The 15,572-nt window shown below is 54.5% G+C and overlaps 2 long non-coding RNA genes across 4 annotated transcripts in view; one reads left to right on the top strand and one right to left on the bottom strand.

The window, feature by feature from the left end:
- LOC121485828 overlaps positions 1–1,462 on the bottom strand; it is a 28,742-nt gene extending 27,280 nt beyond the window's left edge. For both annotated transcript variants that reach the window (XR_005986373.1, XR_005986374.1), the window contains exon 1: positions 1,291–1,462. This is a non-coding gene — a long non-coding RNA (uncharacterized LOC121485828). The remainder of the gene's footprint in view (positions 1–1,290) is intronic.
- LOC121485827 lies at positions 30–14,764 on the top strand. Of its 2 annotated transcripts, none has more exons than XR_005986371.1 (4): positions 30–946; positions 6,281–6,343; positions 8,352–8,446; positions 9,154–14,764. It is a non-coding gene; the product is annotated as an uncharacterized LOC121485827 (long non-coding RNA). The 2 variants fall into 2 exon arrangements; XR_005986372.1 differs by lacking the exon at positions 9,154–14,764 and adding an exon at positions 8,709–8,763.
- Positions 14,765–15,572: the final 808 nt, after the last annotated feature.

The raw sequence follows: 15,572 nt of genomic DNA, 5'->3' as shown, positions 1-15,572 counted from the left end.
GGGTGGGTGGCAGCGGCGGGCGGGAAGGAGGCCGCGCCGGCCGGGCGCGGGCCGGGCGCGGGCCGGGCGCGGGGCCGGGCGCGGGGCCGATTAGCGCAGCGGCAGAGGCGAGCAGAGCCGCACGGGGCCCCGGGAGGAGGGTGCTGACGCGGGCGCCGCCGCCGCCGGGGCTTCCAGCAATCCGGGGCCCGAGCCGGGGCGCGCCGCGCGGGGCTCCAGTTTCGCCAGCCCCGGTGCTATTTAAAGGTGTCAGGTGGCTCCGCGGCGGCTCCTGGCCCCGGGTCCTGGCGGCGGCAGTTGGAAAAGCCGAGGCGAGGGCGCCGATCCCGTACTGCGAGGGGAGGCGGAGAGATGGGGCAATTGACTATTGCTAACAAGTTAGCCTTGATCGAGGAGTAATCAATTATCTGCAGCGGCACTTCTCTATTTCTCTCTCCTTTCTCCCTTTCTCCTCTCTTCTTTCTCTCTGTTCTCTTCCTGTTCTCTCTCCCTCCCTCCCTCTCTCTCTTCTCTCTTCTCTCTTCTCTGCTCCCCCCGTCTCTCTCCTTCTCTTCCTCTCCCTCGCCCTCTCTTTCACTCTCTGTCTGTCCAATGCAGGCGGCTCTAAGTTGGGAAGCTCATTAATTAGCGGGCCGGGGGTAGGAGGAGCCGGCTGGAATTAGCCTGCCTAATGCGCCTGTCAGTCCGGGCGCTGCGCCGCGCTCGGCCCGAGCTGTTTGTAAATTACATTAGCGGCGCCTTTATTGCACCCGAACCTCGGGCGACTCAAAAGCCGCCGCCCCCACCCCAAACTGCGAGCCTCGCTCCCGGCGCACCCGCCTCCCGCCCGCCTGGCTGCGATGGTAGCGCTGGCCCGGAGGTCTCAGGCTCTCCGACCCGGGATTTGGCGCCCGACAAGGGCGGTGTGAGCCCAGCCGGAGAGGGACTCGGCCGCCGCGCGGGCCAGGTAAGACCGGGAGCCTGGGTGGGCCCCGCCGCCGCCCAGTGCGGACTTTGCCCAGCTATCAAGGACCAAGCCTCCCTACCCCCTCGACCCTCCTTTCGGTCACCCCTGGCCTCAGTCCGAACGCGTGGGGAAAGGGAATCCGCAGCCTCCAGGCTGGCCCGCGGGAGGTCCGTGCGGGTACTGCAGCCCTGGGTGAAGCGACACGGGACAGGGGTGGAGGACCCCAGGGGTTGGGGGAGGGGGTCAGAGGGCTTAGTCTTCCCCAGCGGGTAGGCTGAGGGGGTTAGTTATTGGTGGCTGCAGGCACCTTTCCCCTCGGCCTGAGCCCGAAGCTACAACCTTACCTCTTCCGGCAGTCTTGCACACTCCTCGGGCCACGGCTCTCCCGGCCCACTGGGGCCACGGCCCTCCTGGTGACCGGCGCCCGACCGGGCAGCCCGGCCGGTTGCCTGGGCTAACGGGCCCGGCTCGGGGCCTCCCCGCTGAGCTCTGCCCAGGCCGCGGCCGGGGCCCCGCTGCCGGCCCCGCCCAGCCCAGCGCCGGGCTCCAGTACACCGCCCGACTCCAGCTGTTCCGGATGCGGGGCGGGGGCCCGAAGGGGGCCGGGCCAGGGCTGGGGCTGCGCTCCCAGGAACCCGCAGGGAAGCCGGGTTCGAGTCAGACTGGGGGCTGGGAACCCTCCGGGGCCGACTCTGTGTACATCAGGCGAGCATTTGTGCGCATCGGTATTTGAATGTGTTTACGTTTTTGAATATGTACATTTGTGTGGAGTTCGCAATGTGTATATTTGTGTAAACATATGTAACCTGCGGGCATTTAGGTGTATTTGAACCCTACTTGTATCTTTCATTCCCCAGAGACACCCAAAGGGGCTGTATCCCAGGCTCTTTTTACTCTTGCTTCCCTCCCCTGGTTTGTATGGGACCCTTGGCCCCACCACCCTATTCTTCCCTGTCTGCGCCTGAAGAAAGGGGGGGAGCAAGAAAGGGCTGGAGCCAAGGGAGCTGTTTCTCTCCCCACATACAGCCTCAGCCCTTTTCCTGGCTTTGTTTGTAAACTCCTGGGCAAGCAGTGTGGTTTGGCAGCCCTGCTTAGTCAAGAGAAGGGCCCAGAGAGGCCCCTGCAGAGCACTGTGGCCCAGCCTAGAGGTTAGGATGGGGAGAATAGGACGTTTTGGGCTTCCTGGACCCCCTTAGTACTGTCCCAGAGAGGGAGGGAGCCGAGCTGGGCTGCAGGGCAGGGGACAGGTTCTCTCCCTGGATGCCTCCAGCATAGGGGCCTCTGCACAGCCGAGATGGGTTTCTTTATCTCCTGTTTAGTTGTTTGTTTGAAACATGCTTGCAGCTCCCCAGAGTAAAAGGGACAGTGTAGGGAGAAAAGATTCCTGTATTGGGACCCCAGTGCCTGCCCTCACCTTGTTTGGGAGTATTGGGAAGCGTTATTTACCCTTGTTCCCGTCTTTTTCCTGTTTTTGCGGGGAGGACAGGTGCTCAGAGGCAGGAATAGGGAGAATGGGATTCTCAGTTCCCCCAGAGCCACAAAACTGTCCTTAAAGTAGGCTTGTCTCTAGAGCATCAGCGCTTCTCTGGAGTCAGGAGGTGACTCTGGGCCCTGCAACAGTGGAGTCAGAGGTGAAAGAGGTGGACAGGGACCTGGGAAAGAAGGTGCCTGAGAGCCTGATGGACTCTGATGGCTTGGAAGCTTGGGGACCCTAAGGGGTCCGCCTTCTCTCACTTTCTGCTGTCAGGGTCCTGCCTCTGCCTCTGGCCTCTAGCCCTTTCCTGCTATAACTCCAAAAGCCCTGACCCAGAGCCCCAGGCAAGCCACATCCTCCATGCTAGAGAGGAGGCCTCTCCAGATCAGGGAAGAGGAACATTTAAGGCCCTATCCTGGAAGAAGCTCCATCTCATAACCCCCCCGGCCATTCTTCCTGGCTGCACCTGCTATTGGTCTGCAGGACAGGATCTTAAGGACAACCTTGCTGTTGTCCCTTTCCCGGTCTCTCAGGAACAGTGGAGTTCAGTGTTACTGTGAAGCTGCCAGGAAGGTGAGGAATGTGAATTTGGGGAGCTCTGGGGCAGGAGCACAGAATTCCTTCAAAGGGGCCCTGTTTCCAGGGATCTTTAGTCTTTGGCCACATCATGTCAAAGTGGACAGGACATTCCACAGTCATCTGCTATATTACCTCTTAAACCACTGTGGACAAACCTCTTTTTCCTGCGGCTCAATCAAAAGGCTTTGTTTTTAGCCTAATTGGTTGGACTCTCAGCAAAACAGCTCCAGCAGGCACAGCTGGGGGTTCAGGGGGCATATGGTGCCACACACCCATTTTGTTGCTTAGGGTCCCCTATTTCTATGGTCTTATCCAGGTTATGTTCAAAAAATAGGTCGACTGTCCCACCGACCTTTCCCCAACCCTGAGGCTTTCCCCTACTCCACACCCAGTGTGTGGGCTAAGATTTTCTGAACTCTCAGAAACCCAAATCTCCTGGCTTTCCCCGACTCCTCCAGCACAGCAGGGGGCTATATCTTGGGTTTGCAGTCAGACTCTCTCCCTCTCAACCTAGAGAGGGAGATCCTTGAGGGCAGGGACCTTGATCTGGGGATTCCATCCATCCCAGACCTGCGCAGGCAGGCGCGTACCTGGTGCCCTCCCTGTACTGGTTGAATGAGTTTTTATTGAGCAAATGGAGTATAAATGATGGTGTATTGTGGAGGGGGAAGGCTTGGGCCTTGACTTTCCTCTCTCAGAGGAGTTCTGGAGATAGTGAAAATTAGGGGAGTAATTCAGGGGCTGTGGGGGGTGTGGGGAGAGATGAGGGGAAGAACTCTGCCACTGCTTTCTAGGCTCTGTCCTGCCCAAGCCACCTTCCTGGGATCCAATGCTGAATTGGGAAGACACTGTGGGGTCTCCCACCCCCAGTCAGCTGAGCTAGTGTCCTCTCCCATGAAGCTGGAAGCATTTGATCCCTGGCGTCTGCTGCACAGGGAATGCCTGTCTTCAGAGCCTAGTTTATACTGTATCCTGACTCCCAAATTCCTGCTTGCTACCTAAATGGCCAGGGTCCAGCCTTATTCTGTCTTCAGTGGAAGGAGAAGGGATTAGTCTGGCAAAAATCTGCTTTCCCCCTAGTTCAGTGACTATTTCAGACAAAGAAGAGGGAAAGAGCATTGCATGAATTGCCAGGAAAAGGGGACCCGGTAGACTCAAACAAAATGAGTTATTCCTTAGCATAAGAGAATAATTCAAGTAAACTCCCAAAGGTTCGGTCAGCTTTAATCCAGATTGTTTTGGTAGCACCATTTGTTTCCAGATTATTTGTGTAAGCACCAGCCAGAGCTCCCCTCAGAGAGAAATGTTCTGACACTGGTTGAAAGGAGTTAACTTGACCACCAATTGGGATCATTTTAGTTCCCCAGGGACCTGCTACTCTGACACTCCTTGTGGAATTCAGAGAGTGTTTCTTCTGATGTAGAAGTAGACTCCAATAGATGGCCTCCTGCCTTCCTGACTGAACCAGGACTGCCCACTTGGTTTTTATTTTCTGCCCTGGGCCACCTTCAGCAGTAACAACAACAATAACCATGACCATAAACACCATAAGCCCTTACTGTGTACCTGGCTTCAGGCTAAGAGTTTTATTCATTTCATTTATTACTCACAGCCCTGTGAGGTAGTAGCTACTTTCCCCCTGGTTTGTATATAAGGAAAATGAGTCCCAGAGAAGTTAAGTAACCCATCCAAAGTCACACAGCCTGTTTTGGAGAAATTAGGATTTGAAGACTGGTTTTTCTGACTCTAATTGTAATCCCAGAACGATGGGGGTTTTTACCCAGAGACATCCCCACCCCCCCACCCCCACCTCGTGCAGGGTTCTTTGAATGGGCTTCCAGGGCTCTACAGGTCCCAGAAATTGTGTGTAAAATTATGTATGTGAGCCCAAGTGGGCACACTTTTCCAGGGGCGATATTACATAACACACTGGACTCTCTAAAGGGGTTGGAGATCGAGAAAAGGATCAGACCAATAGGGGAAGCAGGGGAGAGAAGCTACCTACCTGTAGGTCTGGGGAGCAGGGAGCCAGGTGCTCCAAAATTCAGGCCAAGCTCCAAGCCTGCTTCTGGACCTGTCCTGCTATCTGTGGCCACTGGCTCTCAGGACCTCATCAGGCTAAGAGAGGCGGGGGCAGAGACCATGGCTAGGGCACTGCTTTGGGGAGCATCCCCTCCTGCTCGTTCCCCACCGCTTCTTTTGTGAACTCCAAAGGGTGTTGAAAGGATGGCTACACCACATGGGCCAACTCCTTCCAGGCACTTCAGCCCTACATGGGGGATGCCCTTTGGAAATGTGGGGCGCGGAGGGCATGGACAGACCACTTAGTGATAAAGACAGGTAGGAAAAAAACAGACAGGTAGAAGGATGCTTGGGTGACTCAGTGGTTGAGCATCCACATTCGGCTTAGGACGGGATCCTGGAATCTGGGATTGAGTCCCACAACAGGCTCCTTGCAGGGAACCTGATTCTCCCTCTGCCTGTGTCTCTGCCTCCCTCTGTGTATCTCTCATGAATACATAAATAATTTTTTAAAAAAGAAAAAGACAAGTAGAGACAGTAAGAGACAGTTCCCAGGAGGTGCTCATGACCCACAAGACCATACTCTGCAGTCTCCAGGACATCCCTCTTTTTTGGCTCCAAGCCTTTGCTCCCCTCAACTGGAGTCAGAAGAGTATCACTCCCCTTCCTTGTACCTTCTGCTTGGTTTTTAGTGCTCAGCTGTCTTGGGGAAACTGCCCTGGTCTGTTCAGTTCCCCCGTGCTCCTGAGCACAACTGCCCCTGGAATCTATCAGATTGTCAGGAACTTGCTGGTTTATCTGTCTGTCCTTCCACCCCTCTCTCCACCTGGCTATGGGAGGAAAGGTGCCTGCACCTTCTCTCCATGCCCTGTGCCAGCCTGGCATATACCACAGGCTCTTTATGCATGTGTCGAGTGAATAAACTATACGAATGAATAATAAGAGACAAAAGAGAGAGCCAGGCAGGGACTTCATTCAGCCTGGGCTCCAGAAAGAGGACCAGAGCTGTGAGTGAAGGGTACGTGCATTGTTTAGCCAGCTGTGTGCAGATGTGTGAGGCGCCCCTGCTGCTTATACCTCTAACATGCACAGAGGGGCACAGAGAAGTCATTCTTTAATGCTTTTTGGCTATGGAGGGTGGAGGGTGGAGGGAGGTCCTGGGCTCTGGGGCCAGCTGTGGTGTGGCCTGATTCAGGAATGGAGTTTGTTCTCTCTCTCTCTCTCTCTCTCTCTCTCTCTCTCTCTCTCATTTTCTACAGGATTGAGCCCCCATCATGTTTTGGGCCCAGAAGCAGAGAGGAAGAACAGACAGAAGAAGGAGGGTAATGGGCAGGGAGGAGTGGCAGGAGACACACACCCCCATTCCAGTAGCCCAGGGGACTATGAAGAGAGTAAAGGATGAGGTGGGGAGGGGGAGTCTGTTGCTGTCCCAGTGGAGGTGGCATTTGTATTGAGTTTTAAAAACCCAGGAGCTTTTTGAGTAGGTGCAGAAGCCAGGACCATTTTCCAGGGAAGAGTAACAGCCAGACCAGAAGCCAGGAGTGGCTGCCCAGCAGGGGGGGGGGGGAGCCAGAGTGTCCCCCTTTGTTTCCTTCCTCTGCTGCAGAGCAGCAAGTTGCTAGCATGGGGTTGAAATCTTTGGTCCCTTGTGCACCCCCGTTAGGTGCACAGCCTGCGGCTGGTGGGCTCCTGGGATGGCTGTTACCCACTGCAGGGGGTTAGCAGAGTTAGAGAGGCTGCATCCCCAGCCCTTGCTGTTCCTGGACCTACCATGGGGCTCCATTCTCCTTGCTATCTACAGAAGTTCCAACAGTTGACCCTCTCTCTCACTAACCTAGCTGGCCCAGGAACTCTTGGGTCTGAGCAAAGCCACTAATGCTGGTCAGTGCTACCCATTCCACAGACGTGTCATTCTCTGTGGCTCCCCAGGCTGCAGACCCCTGTGGGGCCTGGGTGAGGGCAAGGGGGCTAGGAGAAACAGAAGCCGGGAAAGGCAAGGAGGCCCAGGAACGGGCGGTGGCTGCTCAGCGGCTCAGGAAAGGCCTGAGTCAGGCTTCTCATAATAAACTGCGCGAGAATAATTCAGCAGCCAGTGCAGGGGGCGGGGGCGGGGGGCTCATTGCAATGCCGCCGCCAGCTCAGCCCCTCGCCTTCCCGCTGAGGGGAGGGGGTCACTAACGAAAGGGACAGGGAGAGCCAGGTAGAAGACCCCCTGCCTGCCAATCCCGGATTCGGCAGGGGTCCCAGAAGTCCCAGACAACTCCGGTTCGATCTCCTCCACTCCCCAAAGGTCAGGGGGCTGCCTACAGGGCAGCGTTGCTCCAGCTAAACTGCTCTCCAGACCCTGGTCAAGAGAACTCAGGCGGCAGAACCAGAATAGGGGATTGGGGGGGCAACCTTCGGAGAGCCGAGCTGCTGCAGTGCCCAACCGTGCGGAAGATGCGGGCGGCTTGGCTCTGAACAAGGTGAAGAAGGCTGGCTGGGGCCCCTTCTCTGAGCTCGGATGCCCTGAGGCTACTTCAGCAGGCCGAGATGTCCCTTTTTATCGGAGCGAAACTCCCGGGAAGCTGCAGGATCCTCCATTCGCGGTGAACCCCAGGTTACCCCGCCTCTCTCCAGAGCCACCTTTCTCAGGACCCCTGGATCCAATTCCTGTTGGTCAGCGGTCGCGTGGTCGTGGCCCCAGCTCTCCGGAAACGTGGGGGGGGGGGGTGGAGGAAGCCTCAGGCTGCCTGGCCCGAGAGAGAGGCTAATTGCAAAGTACCTGCAGCCTTATTTCGTTTCTGTGAAACCACTTTCCCTTGGCTATTCCACTTCCCACCGGTCCCTGGGTTTCTGATCTCGAGGGATCACATCCCATCAAACATCCACAGGAGCTTAATTCCTCCAGCTCTTTCCTATGCTCCTTCACTTCCTTTAGCTCGACCCCATCCTCTGTGCAGCAGGCTCCATACCCCTAGGTGCTGAACCTCCCGCCCAGACCCTCACATTGGCCCTGCCGGCCTGCCAGGAGCCCAGGGCAGCTCCAGCAAGGCCCTCAGTCTGGTCTTCACTGGTGTTCCAGGCAGCCATACCAGAATTCGCAGGGGTGGTGGTGGAAGGCAACTCATTTCCTCCCTGGCCCACTCCACACTCCCACCAGTCTACTGCCCAGGCTTCCTCCTCTTCCTCATCCCTCTGCCCCCAGGCATTTTTCTCACTGGCTTTTTCCTTAAGTGAGGTGTAGTCAACCCCAGCCTCTGGCCCCTGGGGAGGCTTGGGCTGACTCTGCCTCTCCAGTCCTCAGCTGAAACGCTGGGTTAATGGCCAAATTTCCAATGCCTTCTGCAGCAGGACTACCTGAGTGTCTTTGCAGAGGCAGGTGAGAAGGCTGATGGCACCATGACCTCAGACAACTCCACTCCAGGCCAGCTGTGTGATCTTGGGTAAGTCTCCTAACGACTCTGAGCTTTGATGGGGCAAAAATCAGGAGGTTTAGGGAAAGAGATGGGAGACTAAGCCTTTTAATTCGTTTAAGAATAAGGGTTGCCTTCTTTGGGGTCTGAGGAGGAAGTGAAGTTTGGGAGAATTGTAGGTCTGGAATGGCCGTTTATTTTAACGAATATTTCGGCTGGTAGCTGCTTTTTATTTTTCTTTTATGGCTGATAGGTGCCAGGCATTAGAAACTTTCTCTCCCATCCTCACCAGGTCTTGGTTTTACCAGAGAGGAAACTGAGATTAAGATCACCTCCTGGGATCCCTGGGTGGCGCAGCGGTTTGGCGCCTGCCTTTGGCCCAGGGCGCGATCCTGGAGACCGGGATCGAATCCCACATCAGGCTCCCGGTGCATGGAGCCTGCTTCTCCCTCTGCCTGTGTCTCTGCCTCTCTCTCTCTCTCTCTCTGTGACTATCATAAATAAATAAAAATAAAAAAAAAAGTTAAAAAAAAAATCACCTCCTGCCGGTCAGTGGCGAAGGTGAGGTTCCAACCCATATCCAGTTGGAGGCAGTCTTTTTATGCCACAGTTTGCCTTAGATTGGTGAATTGAGCCCTCCCAGGGCTGGCTAAGACTGAAGCTTTGAGGGGTTGGGCTGAATCTTCAAGTGTTCCCTTCTTTCCACCCTGGGTGAGCTTTGAAATTCTTGTTTTTAGGTAAACGAGTTTGGCGGCTCCCAGAGAAGTATGGAAATAAGGCCCAGTGAGAGACTTCTGGCAGGTTATGGGAACAGCCTCTGGGACAGGACAGGGAGGACAGTGTTTCTCCAAAGCCCAGCCCAGGGAGGTGGTGGTAGCAGGGCCAAGGTGGAAGCCATCGCTCCCTGAGTCTTTCCTCCAAGCACTCTACCCATCCGCTCCTGAGTGTCTGTCCCCTGGGGCCTATGTCCCCAGAAGTCTTGGTCAGAGGGAGACAAGGAGCTCCAGGGAGAGGTCACCTGGCTCAGGGCAGAGGAATGGCCCGACCAACCCCACACTCTTTCAGCCTCTCCAGGGGCCCCTCTCTGGGGTAGGGTCTTCCTAGCTGCAGGAAGTGGGACTGGCTGTGGGGGAGCAGAGGTGCGCAGGCTGGAAGCCCCGGCCTGGGGTCCCCTGGCTGGGCAGGGAAGAGCTGGACTCTGGCTCCCCGGCGACCCGTCCTGAGCTCCCGCTGCAAGGTCGCCCCGTCGCAGCCCGGATAGGCCATGCGTCCCTTGGCACAAGTCCCATTATATTGTATTTATGTTTCACTTTATTGGTTTTTTTTCTCTCTTATTATTGTCTCACTCTGGGGGAGGCAAAGGATATAATATATTCATCTTTATTATACCAAATCTGTGTGAAGCATTTAATAAAACGCTGTTTCCCCACAGCCAGGGATATTAGTGTGAGCTATTCTTAAGTTAACGCTCGGGTACGGGGGCGCCTCCGCCACAGCGCCTGCTGCTGGCCGCCCGGGGAGCGCGCAGCCCCCGCCTGGTTCGCCCCGTGCCCACCCTGAGCGCGCCGCGCCCTTCCCGCCTGCGCGCCCGTCGGGGCTGGGCTGTGGCTCCTGCCCGACCCCTCGGCCCCCGCCTGGGAGGAGGGCCTCGGAAGAGCCGAGGCCAAGCCCCCACCCCGCGCTTCTAACAGACCGTGGGCCTCCGTCTGTGCCTGCGGGGGGCGGGGGGGCGGGAAACAAGGATTACTATCCCCTTTCCTCTCCGGACTGTGGGGGTGGACAGGGCTTTATAAACAGGAAGGAAAAAAAGCAAGTATTTGTTGAGAGGGGCCCAACGAGGGCCATAGAAAAACAGGGGGGGCTACAACAAAAGTGTTTCTTTGTAGGCAACATAGAACCTCAAGTAGGGCCCCAGCCCAGGCTGGGGAGCAGAGCCCAGGTTTCTGTGTTTCCCCGGCTTCACCAGTTGCGGCTGGTGAAGGCAACTCGATGCAGGAGAGCTCTTGGACTGTCACAGTGGGCTCTCCCTCGGTTCTCCCTGTAGGCAGGCAGGCAGGCAGGCAGGCAGGCAGGCAGGCAGGCAGGCAGTCTTTGTGATCCAATTCACAGCTCACGCCTTGAGACTCAGAAAGGTCGAGTGGCTTGCTTGAGGTGACCCAGCTGGAATGTAGCGCAGCGGGTCATAGTCTTCAGACTCTGCTTCCTTCCTACCCCAGCCCTTCCACTCCCTACCTTCCTCCTCTCTCCCTTCCCCACCTCCATCCTCCAGGGTTTTCCATGGCCTGTAAGCTTTATAGTTTGGCTTTCTATGGATGCACATAAGAAGGAGGAACAGTCACATGAATTTCCATATCCAGGCTCACTGCCCACTGCCCCTCAGAGTCCACTGCCCCTCAGAGCCCACTGCCTGGGTTTTTTCAGGGCTCAGATTGGGAACACCAGCCTTACTCTTAGGCCCTTGTAGCACTGCTGTGGGGAAGGGTTAGGGACAACCAGGACAGACAGAAGGAGATGTTGTGCAGGAAAGGACTGGAGTGGGCAGGTAAGGATTAATATCTTAGGATTAATATCTTCCCATCATTCTCAGTCCTCTTGTGCCCCCATCACCTCATCTCTGGGGCTGTCCTAGGTCTCCCCACATACCATAGGCTGTTGGTGGAAGCTTATGAAGCTTATGTTCCCACCCAGAGCTGGCTAGTGGAGGAAGGTACAGACTCACTGTGTGGCAGGCCTGGGACTAGGGGAAGAGGAATGAAGTGCCTAGGGCACAGGATTGAAGGGGTACTCGTTCTCAGTGTTGTGTACTTAAATTCTGTGCTTAGGCAGCTCATTTGCCTCACCCTAGTCCCAGCTCTGCTGTGTGGTCCCTGGGGTAGAATTGCTACCATGAATTGCTGAGTGGAGATGGGATGACTTCAGTTTATCCTTGCGAATGGCTTTCTGAAGAGTAGAAGTGAAAACAATGGATGAGCTGCCTTGTGTGGGAGTGAGCTTCCCCCAACAGGTAGGGTATACAAGTAGGGCTTAGAACCTGCCAAGAAGGCTAATAGTCACAATTTTATTGTCATCATCATCATCGTCATCATTCTACTGCCGCTCCCATTGTGCTACGTAAGAGCTTTACCTTGTTATCACATGTAATGCACATAGATGTGTTTTGGCCAAGGGGTATCAGAGTTTCTGATATTCTGGGTCCTTTTCAGCTCTAAGAGTCTAGTGTTGCAGAAGACAAAAGGCACTTCTGTTAATTTGGGTTGGTTTACTGCATTATAGTTATTATTTGGACTTGTTTTGTGGCCTTTACTTATGGGTAAACTCCTTAAGGATGAGGACTATGTCTAATCTCTCTCTCTCTCTCTCTTTTTTTTTTTTTTACCATTCCCTCACCTCTTCCATGCCCCATTCAGAATAAGGCACATAGCATTTGTTTAATAAATATATACTGAACAAACACACATGAGTAAATGAGCATCTGAAGCTGTGTATGCCTGACCATATGCTTCCTGGGCTATGACCAGCCAGGCCACTAGGGTGGGTATTGGGAGAGCCAGTATCACCTCTACAGTCATTGTCCCCCTTTCCCCACAGCTGAGCCGAGTTCAGGCACACTTATAGACCTTCCTGCCACATCGTGTGCCCAGCCCTGTTCTAGTCTGTGGGTGAGACAAGGGCCAGCCCTGTTCTACCGGTTCAGGAAGAGCTCTATGCTCACACTGGATGAGCCTCAGGAGAAATCACTTGGGTTGGGGAGGAGGCCTCCAGGGGGTGGTCAAAGCAGGGAGAAGCTGTGTGGCAGAGTTGGGACTAGAGCTAGGCCTTGAAAGGTAGGAAGAATTGAGAGGTTGGTGGGAAGAAATAGAGTATTCCAAGTCGGAGTGAGAGGGCAGCCAGAGCAGGACTGTTCACAACAGTTTTGGAGTCGGGAAGGCTGGCCTACCAAGATAAAGCACCAGAGTGAAATTAAGTGGGAAAAGACATTTGTGGAATGCCTTGAATGTCCAAGCCCAAAGCCAGACACCAGAAACTGGGATTCAGAAATCAAGGTGTAGAAGTCAGAACTGAAGATCAAAGTCCAGAACCCAGCCTCATCCAAAGCTGTCCTCTCAGTGAGTGTAAGACACCACCATAGCACTCCATACTCCAGGCACATGAGCTTCCTGGGTAACAAGATAGACTCTTCCGATCAGGTTGGGCAGGGAAACCCAAGACCTGGCATGAGCCCAAAACTGGCCTGGGCCACCTGAAGCCTGCCTCTTAGGACTGGCATGAGCAGCTGTCCTGAGTCCTCCCAAATCAGAACTTGAAGTCTGGCATCCTCTGCTGCCCTCTGAACTGCAGCAGAAGTCACCCACCAATATACACCCTTCCCCCACTGCCTGTCCTTCCCTCCGCCCTCTGATACAGGTGGGATCCCAACCTCTAGGCTGAACCCAGCTGGGCCAGGCCGCTGGAGGATGGAGCCATGGTGCCTGCGGTGGTGCCAGCCCAGCCAGCATGTAGGCGTTGCTCTTCCGGCCTGTCGCGGAGTGCGAGCCTGCCAAGGAGCCGGAGCGCTGTGCCGCGTGGAGGGTGTCAGGGGTGGTATTGTCGGCGCACAAATGCTCAACTTTATGTACTTTTAACTAGAGGTGTAACAGATGGCCCCGTTTCTGTCCAAGCCAGGGAGACTGGTGCCCATTCCGGCTGCAGCCAATCAATCCCGCCACTCTGGGGGGAGCTACAAGCTGGGCTGGGAGGCCTGGAGCCAGCAATCGCGTAAGGCTGTCTGCTCGGGCTGGCCCAGTGCTGCCTCCGCCAGCCGCTCAGCCATGGGCCCAGGGAGATAGGAGGGCAGGCAAGTGGCAGCCATGCCCAGCAGCCCAGTCAGAGGCCTGCCTGGGAGGGAGAGCCTGGACCCACCCGCCAGGACCCAAATGGCAATGAAGTCATTCAAGTCCCCAACCTGCCCCACTTTGTCCTCATTCTCTTCTGGTCCCTGCTCAATCCCTAAACCCCAAATTTCTCACCTAGAAGTGCTCCAGGTCCATAATCCTGCAGTGTCCTACATGGTGGACACCAGATGTTGCTCAGGACTGGGGGTGGGTAGTGGTGCCTTTGACAGAAATCATCATGGGATTGCAGAAGTCTTCAAGAAATGCCCAAGACAGCTAGAGAAGGGGAGAAAACAGCAGGATCTAGGGCTCCCAGAGCTGGGAGAAACTGAATTAATTGATTCATATGTTTATAAGTCAGTCAATGAACACTCAGTTAAAGCCTACTATGTGCCAAGTTCTTTGCTGCATTTGCACACTGGGGGCATGATGATGAATAGGACGGAATTCCTGTCACTGAGACCGTCTCAGGGAAAGGCAGACAAATACACGGGTAATTGGTAAAAGTGCTCGTAAGTATTTCCACAAGGACTGGAAGCACAGAACAGGAGCATTTAACCCTGCCTGGGGGATCCATGGAAGATTCCAACAGGGGCTGGCCCTGAGCTGGGTATTAAAATACTGGTGAGAGTTTTCATTAGAGGTGAAGGCAGGGAAGCGCATGTAAGGAAGAAGGAATAGCATGTACAAAGGCATAATAAAGTGCATGGTGAAGGTAAGGGTGTTGAAAGATGTGATGTCACCAGGGTTTGAGATACAGGTGAAGTGGAGTGGATGGGGCTGGACAGGGGAGTGGGCCAGGCCTGGTCTGTGATGCCCAGCTCTGTTTCAGCCGGCTGACAACTGACCTGGCAGATCTCTTCCCTCAGTTTTTCCCTCCCGTGACCCTACTGCCCCTCATCCTGGGCTTGAAGGGGGTGAGGAAAGGAGGAGGCAAGGCCTGGCAGCATGTAGGTAAGGCCAGTCTCCAGAGTGACCCTCATCCTGGCTTTCCTCCTTTCTTGCTTTGAAGGATGAAGCCACAAACCAGGGGGCTGACTCTTCCCCACCACTACCCCATGGATTTCTGAATCTTCTAAAAGTAGCCTTTCTATAGGTTCCCTAGAGAGGACTTAGACTCTCATTTATTCATTCATTCATTCAAGAAATAAGCAGCAGCTGTGTTCAAGGTCCAGGCAGGATATTGAAATAGAGCATTCATTATACTGCACTGTGAGAAGCTCTAGTCCAGATGCAGCAGGAAGACAGGAATCTGGGCAGGGGTCCTTCCATTTGCAAAAAACAGAGGTACACTTGAGTAATCCCAAGAAAAAGGAGGGCTTTTCTTTTCTTTTCTTTTTTCTTTTCTTTCTTTTAAGGAGGGCCTTTCTATTGAAGCACATGGCTTGGCATTGGAACTGGGCCCAGAGGGAATCCCTGGGTGTCTCAGTGGTTTAGTGCCTGCCTTCAGCCCAGGGCATGATCCTGGAGTCCCAGGATTGAGTCCCCCATCAGGCTCCCTGCATGGAGCCTGCTTCTCCCTCTGTCCGTGTCTCTGCCTCTCTCTCTCTCTCTCTCTCTCTCTCTCTCTGTCTCTCGTGAATAAATATATTAAATATTTTTTTAAAAAAGGAACTGGGCCCAGAAAACATGTAGGGACCCTGGCAGCTCTGGAGACCAACTTCTCTCTCATGGTAAGGTGGAGAAGCACTTCAAAGTGTCTCTCTTTTCTTTGTGTGTCTCTCTCCTCATTAATATTAATGCAATAATAATTATTATTAGGGGGAAGGAGGAATGATAGCTAACAGGTTCTGAACACATACCAAATGCCTACCACATCAGTTTCCATGCTTACCTAGAAACTTACCTTAAGGTAAATTCTCTTAAGAACACTGAGTTAGAGCACCTGGGTGGCTTAGTGGTTGAGCATCTGCCTTTGGCTCAGGTTGTGCTCCTGGGATCAGGTCCCACATCAGGCTCCCTGCAGGGGAGGGAGCCTTCCTCTGCCTATGTCTCTGCCTCTCTCTGTGTGTCTCTCATGAATAAATAAACTCTGTTTTAAAAAAAAGAACACTGTGAGTTAGTGAATATCGTTACCCCATTTTGCATATGAGAACACTGAGGCTCAAGGAGCTTAGTATCCTGCCCCAGGTTCAAGCCAGGAAGTGGAGGAGTCAGGATCCTCACTCAGGGCAGGCCCTGGGCACCCCAGCTCATAACTGCCTCTGACCTCTGTGCAGCATGGAGAGCTTCCTGGATTCCCTCATAATTTCTCATAACCGTGACTTGCACTTGACCAGCCGGCC

This window comes from Vulpes lagopus, chromosome 2 (assembly GCF_018345385.1).
Source record: "Vulpes lagopus strain Blue_001 chromosome 2, ASM1834538v1, whole genome shotgun sequence".
Taxonomy (NCBI): domain Eukaryota; kingdom Metazoa; phylum Chordata; class Mammalia; order Carnivora; family Canidae; genus Vulpes; species Vulpes lagopus.
This window is presented reverse-complemented; position numbering and strand designations above follow the sequence as displayed.